This window comes from Hyaena hyaena, unplaced genomic scaffold (assembly GCF_003009895.1).
Source record: "Hyaena hyaena isolate Hyena2069 unplaced genomic scaffold, ASM300989v1 scaffold_23, whole genome shotgun sequence".
NCBI lineage: Eukaryota > Metazoa > Chordata > Mammalia > Carnivora > Hyaenidae > Hyaena > Hyaena hyaena.
The window spans coordinates 4,652,046-4,662,618 of record NW_024080655.1 but is presented as its reverse complement, the minus strand read 5'-3'; the positions used below and the strand labels follow the sequence as shown (position 1 = coordinate 4,662,618).

Genomic DNA, 10,573 nt, shown 5'->3' with positions numbered 1-10,573 from the left:
CTCGGCATGGCAACTTAGGGAATTGTTGCTTTTCACAGTCCCTGTCTCAGCTGGGAAGCACACCTTATATGTTGTTAGGTTCCATGTTTACTGAGCTGCCACTGAACTACCGGGAGTGTTGTCCAGGGAATCCTGGAGCTGAGACGTAAAGAGAATGTTCTAGACTCTAAGTTCCTTTCCCACTGCAGCCCGGACAGTTAAGAAGAAGTGCTCCTCTTCTCTTTAACTTTATGCTTTTCTCCCAGCTTTGGGCTTTGGCATACCTCTGATCCCCTTGTGTCTCCTGTACCTGAAAACTTTGCTTTATTTAAGCAACGGTCCCTGGGGTCCATGCGCTTTAGCAGTGGGCTATTATAATCTCATTACTTGGAGAAGCTACAGAGTAATCAGGTCAATGGATCCTTTGACTTCATTGTGAAGAATAGGCTCTGAGAGAAATTTGTTTCTTTCTCATTTCCTTTTAATTATTTTTTTTATTTTTAAAATATTTATTTATTTTTGAGTGCGAGAGACAGAGCATGAGCAGGCATGGGGCAGAGAGGGAGACACAGAATCCAAAGCAGGCTCCAAGCTCTGAGCTCCATAGCACAGAGCCCAATGTGGGGCTCGAACCCACAAACCGTGAAATCATGACCTGAGCTGAAGTTGGATGCTCAACCAACTGAACCACCCAGATGCTCCTCCTTTTAATTATTTTTTAACGTTTATTTATTTATTTATTTTTATTTTTTTTATTTCTAGGAGAGAGAGAGAGAGAGAGACAGTGTGAGCAGGGAAGGGTCAGAGAGAGAGGGAGTCACAGACTCTGAAACAGGCTTCAGACTCTGAGCTGGCAGTCAGCACAGAGCCCGACATGGGGCTCGAACCCACGAACAGTGAGATCATGACCTAAGCGAAAGTCGGACGCTTAACCGACTAAGCCACCCAGGTGCCCCTTAACGTTTATTTTTGAGAGAGAGAGAGAGCAAGAGAGCATGAGCAGGGGAGGGGCAGAGAAAGAGTGAGACATAGAATGTGAAGCAGGCTCTAGGCTCTGAGCTGTCAGCACAGACCCCCACATGGACTCAAACTCACAAACTGTGAGATCATGACCTGAGCAGAAGTTGGATGCTTAACTGACTGAGCCACCCAGGTACCTCTCTTTTTTATTTCCTTCATCACTAGTATGGCAATATTTATTTTTCTGTTTTTATCAAAACTGGAGAGTCACTTTAAGGTTATATTAAGTTTTGTGAATTAGCCCAAAGGGCCTAACCATATTGTATAACATCATTACTGTGGAAAAACCAATGCTCCGTGTTCTGAATTACCAGCTAACAAATGAACTCCTGAAATGTTACCAGTTTGTCTCAGACTTATTGAATCAAGAAGATGTACTTCTAAAAATAGGTGAGGGAGGGGAAAGGGTCCATGTCCCCCGCGTGTCTCAGTCGACTCGACCTCAGCTCAGGTCTTGATCTCAGAGTCATGAGTTTAAGCCCCACGCTGGTCTCCGTGCTGGGCATGAAACCTACTTTAAAAAAAAAAAAAAAAGGAAGTACTTCTACCACTGGAGTTCATGGCCTCTGGTATTCTCTCTCTTCCTAAGTGGAGGCCCAAAACTTTAAGTAAATAAAGAGTATAATTGTTATCAACTCTCATAACAGTGTAATATTTCTTAGCTGCTGACAATTTCCTTCTCAAATCTTAGAACCATAGTACTTTAGATTTGGAAAAAATTCCTGAAGGGTATATGATACAACTCAGAGCAAAAATCACCCAGAGTCACACAACTGATGAGTGGCATTTAGTGATAGCAGTAAATAAAAACCTGCAGTAGCATGCAAATGAGTCCTTTGTACTCAGTAAGTTTGAAGTGCTTTTCCCTCCTCTCATAAAACCTACAAATGAAAAGTAAAGGAAAAACAGGAATAATGAAGTAAAAGTCTTTCCCGGTTTGCTTTACCTCTCCAGAATGTTTTGTGATGACTTTAAATTGGGGGTAGATAGGGAGGGGTCAAAAACAGGTGTGATTTAATTTGGGTGTTATTTCATCATTTTGTCTTCTATCAAGCAAATGTCTTTAGAGTACAGATCCTTTTAACTGCTTAGAACAAAGGAAGTTTCTGACAAAGCTGATAGTCTGGAGCTTAGCAACTTTGGCATAAGAAGTGTTAGATAAGCAATAATATTTCATCAGCTATGACCTGAGCAAGAGCTGTCAGGTTTAGTTGGACAGGCGAAATCTGTATCTCTTGGTCTTTAATAGCTTATAAGTGAAGGAGTGGTTTGATTTGGGTATTAAGTAATTGGTTAATCTGGGAGAGGACATCTGGATGATACTATGAAGCTGACAGGTTTATTTCAGTGCTTTTCGAAACTGAGCCCATCTTTTTGTCATAAAGCGTTGCTTCTGTGTTTATATACTTCAGGAATTTACTTGGATCTGAGAGGTCATGGTTGTTTATTCACTAACTTGCTAGATACCTGCTAAACCTTTGCAATTTGTCCTGGACGTTGACATCAAAGTGATTCGCACTTCGTTTTTTTTTTCCACTTCCCACTATTCTTTTTTCTTATAAATTCCCAGTTTCTGGGACTATATATTTCCCAATTTCTTATATTTCCCAGTTTATAAGAAATTTCTCAATTTCTTATAAATTCTTATACTATACTTAGTAGCTTATAATTATACACAGGTAAATTATAACTTTAAATATTTCCCCCAATTATTTATTAAACAAGTATTTACTAATTGCTTATTTTTCACCAGCCCACTGTGCTTTGATGCATATGCTGTTTTCCCATGGCTACTGTGACATGAAATTCTCATTATTCATCGGGGTGAGCAGAGCACAGCTCTTTCTTAAACCTTTTTTTTTTTCTTTCTCTTTTCTCTGCCTCTTCTTCCTCCACTCATCTTCTAGATCAGTGGTTCTCAAAAATAATCTGGGATACTTGCTTAAAATACAGATTCCTAGGCCACTAAAGTATCTGAATCAGTAGGTTGGTGGCAGAGCCCAGAATTCTACATTTTTACGAAAGTCCTCAGGAGATCATGATACATATGGGTCACAGATAATTCTGAGAAATTCAGCTTTATATATTGCTCTACTTCCAGCTTCAGTTCCAGCCTTCTTTTTACATGTACCTGGGCAATCCTACCTTGTCTCAGGACTTAAGTTACCATATATATGCTGAGAGTAGCCACATTTCTTTTTGTAAGTCAGATTTTTTCCTTCAGGGTTATAGGTTCAGGATCTCTACAAACTTGAACTCCATGTGAATGTCCTCTAGGTACTTCAAGCTTAATATGATGAAATCTAAACTTGTTTTTACCCTATCCAAACCTGTGTCATGCCCTGTTTTCCCAAATTGAATGAAAGACCCCACCATTCACCATCCATCCCTTTGCCCATGTCAGAAATCTAGTTGTTTCCTTTATTCTTTACCAAGATCTTTCTATTCTACTTTCTAATTCTATCTTCTTCCCACAGTCACTGCTGAGGCTCCAGTTCAGGCCACCTGATTCTTGCCACCGCTTTCCAGCAGCTCTGCCTTCTCTAGTCTTGTCCTGCTTCCAACCCATTCCCCCCAGTGCAGTTAGACTCAGCTTTGGAAACTTTCTTTGTTTCAAGACACCTGGGTGTCTCAGTTGGTTGAGTGTCCAACTTTTGATCTCTGCTCAGGTCATGATCCCAGAGTCTTGGGTTCGAGCCCTGTGTCCAGCTCCATTCTAAGCATGGAGCCTGCTTGATTCTCTGTCTCTCCCTCCTTCTCTCTTCCTCTCTGCCCCTCTCCCTCCTGTGTGTGCTCTCACTAGCTCTAAAATAAAAATAAATAAAACCTTTGTTTTGTTTCATTACAAATTTAAATTACAGAAGGAATGCATGGCGCTCTAAAAAATAAATGCCTAGCATTATGGGAGTATTTAAGATGCTAACTTGAAGTCTTCCCACTTCTCCCCATTCTCACTTCCCAAGGAAAACTGTCTTTGAATATTTTGGTGCATATCCCAGGATATGGTCTTTCTTTAATGTATCTTGTGATCTGGCCCCTCCTTCTCTCTAGCTTATCTTTGCTCATTCTTGAGAGCTCCGCCTTCCCCCCAGAATACGTACACATACACACTTGGCCATATTTAACTTTTGTCACTGCCCTCAGATGTGCTCAGTTCTCACTTGCTTCTGGGCCTTTACACACGTTCTTCTTCTGAAATATCCCAATCTGGCTAAACTCAGTAGTCTTCACAACTTAAACATCACTTTCACAGGGAAGATTCTAATGCCCAAATTTGAACAAGCTGTTCTTTCTATGTGCTTTCATAGTATCTGGTATTCCCTTATGAAAGAATCTATCATGCCATATTGTGCTTTTTTACTTACGTAAATGCCCTACTAGATTACTACATGTTCCATGAAGGGAGAAGCCATACCCATTTTCTCTGCACCTCCTGCATCTCTCATGCTAAATCCCATAGGCCATAATAGTATCTGTTGAAGTATGAAAACTGGTTCCTGCCTTTCATGAGTTTACCATTGTCTGAATGAAGCCTTACACTGCTTACTGATGTGATTGTCTTTTGGAAGCTAACCTACAGGAGGCCTCAGACTCCTCGAAGATCTTTAAAGCTCCAAATAACCCATTAGTTAGTCAGCCATTGGGCCTTCAGATAAGGTGCTGTTTGCACAGGAGAAGAGCCGTACTTTCAGAGATCGCTGTTGGCCTGTCTTCTGTGGTCAGGTTTTGGGTGCAAAGGAAATCATCCTCTTTGTCACTGATGTTACATCTAAAAGGTCAGCTTTGGGGCACCTGGGTGGCTGAGTTGGTTGAGCTTCCGGCTTTGGCTCAAGTCATGATCTCACAGTTTGCTAGTTCGAGCCCCATATTGGGCTCACTGCTGTCAGCACAGAGCCTGCTTTGGATCCTCCATCCCCTTCTCTCTGCCTCTCCCCTGCTTGTGCACACACATGCACTCTCTTTCTCTCTCTCAAAAATAAACATTAAAAAAAAATTAAAAGGTCAGCTTTATTCAGGCACTGAAAAGTATGGAGAAGTGACAAGAGATAAGGAAAAAAAATAAAAATCATCAGGAAGGGCAGAGAAGATGGATGAGAAATGGCAGCTGCATTGTTGAGGGGGGATTAGGGTCAGCTGTGGGGTTCGGCAGTTGTTGCAGTTTAGAAGCAGCATCGGGGGAAATGAACAGAAGGCGCTCTGACAGTGAGGAAAAGGACTTGTCAGCACATCAGGTCAAAAGTTAGAACAGGTTTGCACTCCAGTGTGCAAGGGGGCAGGGGTGAGCCCTACCTGCATCTCCGTGAGATTCCGTGATGCAAAAGCAAGGGGAATTCCTCTGTTGGGTGGCTCTTTACAACCAGGCACACCTCTTGAAAATTGTTTGTGCTCACGGGTTCTCTTCCCTTTTTTTTTCTTCTTTAAGTTTATTTATTTGTTTGAGAGAGACAGATACAGAGTGAGTGGGGAAGAGGCAGAGAGAGAGAGAGAATTGCAAGCAGGCTCCGCACTGCCAGCACAGAGCCCTATGCGGGGCTCAAACTCACAAACTATGAGAGGACTTGAGCCGGAACCAAGAGTTGGAAACCAGACTCAGACGTTTAACTGACAGAGCCACCCAGGTGCCCCTCTCTTCCCTCTCTCTGTATAGGTCTCTTAAAGCCACTCTAGTCCTTCATCTCCGTGAGTCTTGTCAAGATATACCAGGGCCTGCCTTATTGCCAGATTCGGTGCTCAGTCTCTCTCACCCTCTTAGCACCCCAGCCAGCACTTGCCATCTGACTTATCGAGCTATTTTCTTCCATGGCTTCCAGCACGTACACTCCTGGCTTTCCCTCTAAATCCCTGGCCATGGTTCTCATTCTCTTCTGCTGAATTCCTCTTTTCTTAGTGAGTCCTTTTTTTTTTTTTAATGCTTATTTATTTTTGAGAGAGAGAGACAGAGCATGAGCAGGGGAGAGGCAGAGGGAGAGGGAGATGTAGAATGCGAGGCAGGTTCCAGTCTCTGAGCTGTCAGCAAAGAGCCCCACCCAGGGCTTGAACTCACAAACCGTGAGATCATGACCTGAGCTGAAGTTGGATGCCTAACTGACTGAGCCACCCAGGTGCCTCTTCTTAGTGACTCTTAAATACTGATGTGCTCACCAGATGGTCTTATTGCCTCTCATGGCAAAAATATGACCTCTATTCTGAGGATTCTCTCGAATTATATCTGCAGTCCTTCCCTGAATTCCATATTCATGTATCCAACTGCCCACCCAACATCTCCACTTAGCTGTCTAATGGACATCACAAATACATCATGTCCGAAACTGAACTCTTCATTTCCTACCCCACCACACTGGTTACCAGATTGCTCAGGTCCAAAATCTTCCTCAACTGCTGTGTCTCATACCTAATCTACCAATAACCTGTCAGCTCTACTTCCAAAATGTCTCCTGCATCAAGCCATGTCGTTCCACCTCTACTTCTACAGCCCTAGTCTAGACTGTCTTCATCTCCCTTTTAAACCTGTGCAGAGGAGCCTCCTGACCAGTGTCCTTGCTTCCACTTTTGCCACATAGAGTCTACTCTCCACACCATGTCACTCTTTTAAGTGTTGTAGGGGGAAGAGATTTTAAGAGTGTCAGAAAATCTTCAGTGGTTTCCCATCATACTTTTAAGAAAAAAATTTGGGAGATTTTACCAGGGCCTATAACACAGGCTCTTGCAAGATCTGGGACCTGGCCCCTGACCACCTCTCTACCCCAAATACCATTTTCCTTCTTGTGTGCTGTGATTCGGCCATACTGGCCTTTGGGGTGGGTCTAAAGAGCACCAACTTTGTTGCTTGAAAATTTTCTGCAGACACTCTCATGGGTATGTTTCAAGTCTCTGTTCACATGTCACCTCTCTTCTGACCACACTGTCTAAAACAGCATCTCCTTCCATCACTCTGCTTTAGTTTTCTTCATAGCACCTATTATTCTGTTCTAATATGTATTTTATTGCTGGTCTTCCTACAAGAACATTAACTTTTTCATTGGCCTTTGTTATGTTCAGTGAGGTAACCCCCATGCCTAAAAGGGTGCCTGACACATTGTACACACTCAGGAAATATTGAATACGAAAAAGGGAGAGTACCTGCATGTATGTGTGCAAGCAGTTATTTACACTTGTAAAAGTTCTTGCATATTAGCACAGTGAAGGGCCACCATCGTTTTAGTAGTCTGGAGAAAGCACAGTGCATTTACTTTAAAGGGAGCAAGGCAGTTGATGCGTTCTCCCTGCTAAAAATAAAAGGCCTAGACAAACCAAGACTTCTCTAAGAATGTAGTATCTCTTTGGGCTCCTGGGTGGCTCAGTCGGTTAAGCGTCCAACTTCGGCTCAGGTCATGATCTCACATTTTGTGAGTTCGAGCCCCGTGTTGGGCTCTGTGCTGACAGTTAGCTCAGAGCCTGGAGCCTGCTTCAGAGTCTGTATCTCCCTCTCTGACCCTCCCCCTGCTCACGCTGTCTGTCTCTCTCTCTCAGAAAAAAAAGAAAAAAAAAAAAAAAAGAATGTAGTATCCCTGAACCAGAGTTGTAAAATGGTGTCTCAGATAACCTACATTCCAATTGGCTGTTTGGAGATACTATCTTTTCAACATATCTTGAATGATATGCTCAAAGAACTTTAAGATTGTGACATTATTTAAATTAATTGAATACTATACAAATTTAGGTAAGTCCCCTAATGTTCAGACATTTAATATAATCATATACAAAAGAAGTATTTATTAAAAATGTATACTGTCATGATACTTCTGTATAAGCTAAAGTATATATTTGCTTTCAAGGCCTGCTACCAGGAATTCACAATAGCCAGATCAGATTATGTCTCCCATATTTATTTAGTCAGCAGTAACTACTTCATGAGTCTAACTTTTGAAAAGAATTCATTTATGTATTTTTTAAACTAACATCTTACCTCATTCTTCACTTACCCTCTAAGGCACTTAGTTATTTAATTTACAATCAGTGACCAGCAGGAGAACCCTCCTCACCCTCCCCCCTCATGTTTTGCCCTTTCTTTCTTTAGTCTAATTGCTTGGTGGGGAGATGAAATGGATAGTTAATCTTTAGTAAAACTTTAGAGAGTGGTACATGCCCAAAGTGGTCAAATGGAGTCAGGAACGTTTTATTTGAGCAAATATTTGCTAAGAGCTTTTTGTGTGCCATACATTTGGCAGGCTTAGTTCGCTCATTGAACACAAACTGGAATCCTTTCTGTATTAGGTACGTGTAATACAGCTGTGAGGGAGATGGTCTCTCCCTTCATAGAGTTTGCATTTTACAGTCATACATGAAAGTGACTCTAATTTATGATAATGTCAACAGGTAACTTTTATAGTAATAAGAATTTAATGTCGATTTCACTGAGCACTTTACCAAGTGTTTCCAATATTCATTTATTTTATAGTCATATAGACCCAGTAAGATGTGGGTATTTATATCTCTGTTAAATTAAGAAATTAAGCTGAGTGTGGTTAAACTCCTTGCCCAAGGCCATGCAGATAGGAAGTGGCAGTGTATAAATTCCAGCTCAGATCCCATTTTAAATTGCTCTCTTCTCTGTACTGCTAAACATTACTACCAATATAAAGAAAAATATTTCTGTCATTTTATATATAAAACATCAATATTTTTTCTATTTTTGAATTGAGTTTATTTGATTTTTTTAAAAGTAGGTTCCCTGCCCAATGTGGGGCTTGAACTCAGGACCCTGAGATCAAGAGTCAGATGCTTTACTGACTGAGCCACCCAGGCATCCTGTAATTTAATTTGAAACTATAAAATACATGATCATTGTTCACAAAATATTTTCAAGCTACTTAGACGAAAAGTGGAAGTTTTGGGACACCTGGGTGGCTCAGTTGGTTAAGTGTCCGACTTTGGCTCAGGTCATGATCTCACAGTTCGTGAGTGAGTTCTAGCCCCGCGTCGGGCTCTGTGCTGACAGCTTAGAACCTGGAGCCTGCTGCAGATTCTGTGTTTCCTTCTCTCTCTGCCCCTCCCCCACTCACATTCTGACTCTCTCAAAAATAAACATTAAAAAATTTTAAAAATAAATAAACTCAGTTATATATATTTTTTAAAGTGAAAGTTTTATAACCACTCATGGTTTTTCTTCCTGGAAGTAATCACAGAATTATCTGTGTCTTCTTCCAAAAAGTTCCCATGTATTTGCAAATCTTTGTATGGATTTTTAAAAACACACAACTGGAAACATTTTGTCTCATGACTACTTTTTATTAATAGTTAGACATCTGTCAGAAATGAAAAGCTACTCTCTTTGCCCTTAAAATTGCATAGTATTTGGTTGCATGGCTATTCTGTAATTTATTTAACCAGTCCCCTAATAACAGGCATTTAGATTGTTTCCAGGCTTTTACTGGAATGAGTGTGTGTGTTCATTCATATGTCTTCACATGATCCTGTGAGCATATTGAGTATATCTGTAAGATGAATTCTTTGAAGTGGAATTTCCCTGTTTGAAGAATGCATCTTTAATTTTCTTAGATATTGCCGAATCGTCCTTTTAAAGGACTGCATCAGGAGTGTTTGAAATGCCCAATAGTGTTTGGGATACATCAAATCTTTGTATATATAATCCGATTCTAGTCAGACACCCCTTATCCCACCCGTTGCCCTTAGCAAAACACTGTTATGGCCATCAGTGGAAGTATGAACAAAAAGGAACCTTCAGTTTGGTTTGCTTATCTTCATAGAAAACTTAAACCTTTGTCATTAACGCTTACTTCACACTTGTTGGGATTACAGTAAAAGAAATTAGTCATGCTGACCCCCCCCCAACCCAGAGTTAATATTACTACTGTTTGATGAGTAATAAAGTTGAACTTTATTCAGTGGTGGTATACAGCAGTGATGTGTAGCATGAAATAGGAAAGTAATTTCCTGGCTGTTGAGTTGGCATCACCTGAGTCATGGTAAAACTTAAGGTTCAATTTCTGGCACTCATTTTAGTGTCCCTTTTCTAGTATTTGATTAACAGATCTCAGTAACAAAATCTCATAAACTGAGTGACTTAAGTACCAGTTTTCCTCACAGTTTTGGAGGCCGGAAGTCCACGGTCAGAGTGCTAGAGTGATCAGGTTCTGGTGAGAGCTCTCTTTCTGGCTTGCAGACCTGCTGCATTCCTACTGTGTCCTCACGTGGCAGAGAGAAAGAGAAAGCAAGCTTTCGGTGCCTCCTCTTTTTTTGTTTTTGTTTTTTACTTATTTCTGAGAGAGAGAGAGAGAGAGAGCGTGAGCCGGGGAGGGTCAGAGAGAGAGGGAGATACAGACTCTGAAATAGGCTCCAGGCTCTAAGCTGGCAGTCAGCACAGAGCCCGATGCAGGGCTTAAACCCACAAACCGTGAGATCATGACCTGAGCCGAAGTCGGACGCTCAACCGACTGAGCCACCCAGGCGCCCCTCAGTGTCTCCTCTTACAAGGGTACCAATCCCGTCATAAGGGCCCAACCTCATGACCTCATCTAAACCTAATTACCCCCCAGATGCCTACTGTCCAATTACCATGACATTGGAGGTTACA

The 10,573-nt window shown here is 41.4% G+C and overlaps 1 protein-coding gene across 1 annotated transcript in view; it reads left to right on the top strand.

Annotated features, from left to right (window-relative positions):
- TTC17 (tetratricopeptide repeat domain 17) overlaps positions 1-10,573 on the top strand; it is a 126,543-nt gene that overhangs the window by 3,125 nt on the left and 112,845 nt on the right. The gene's annotated exons all lie outside the window — the stretch shown is intronic.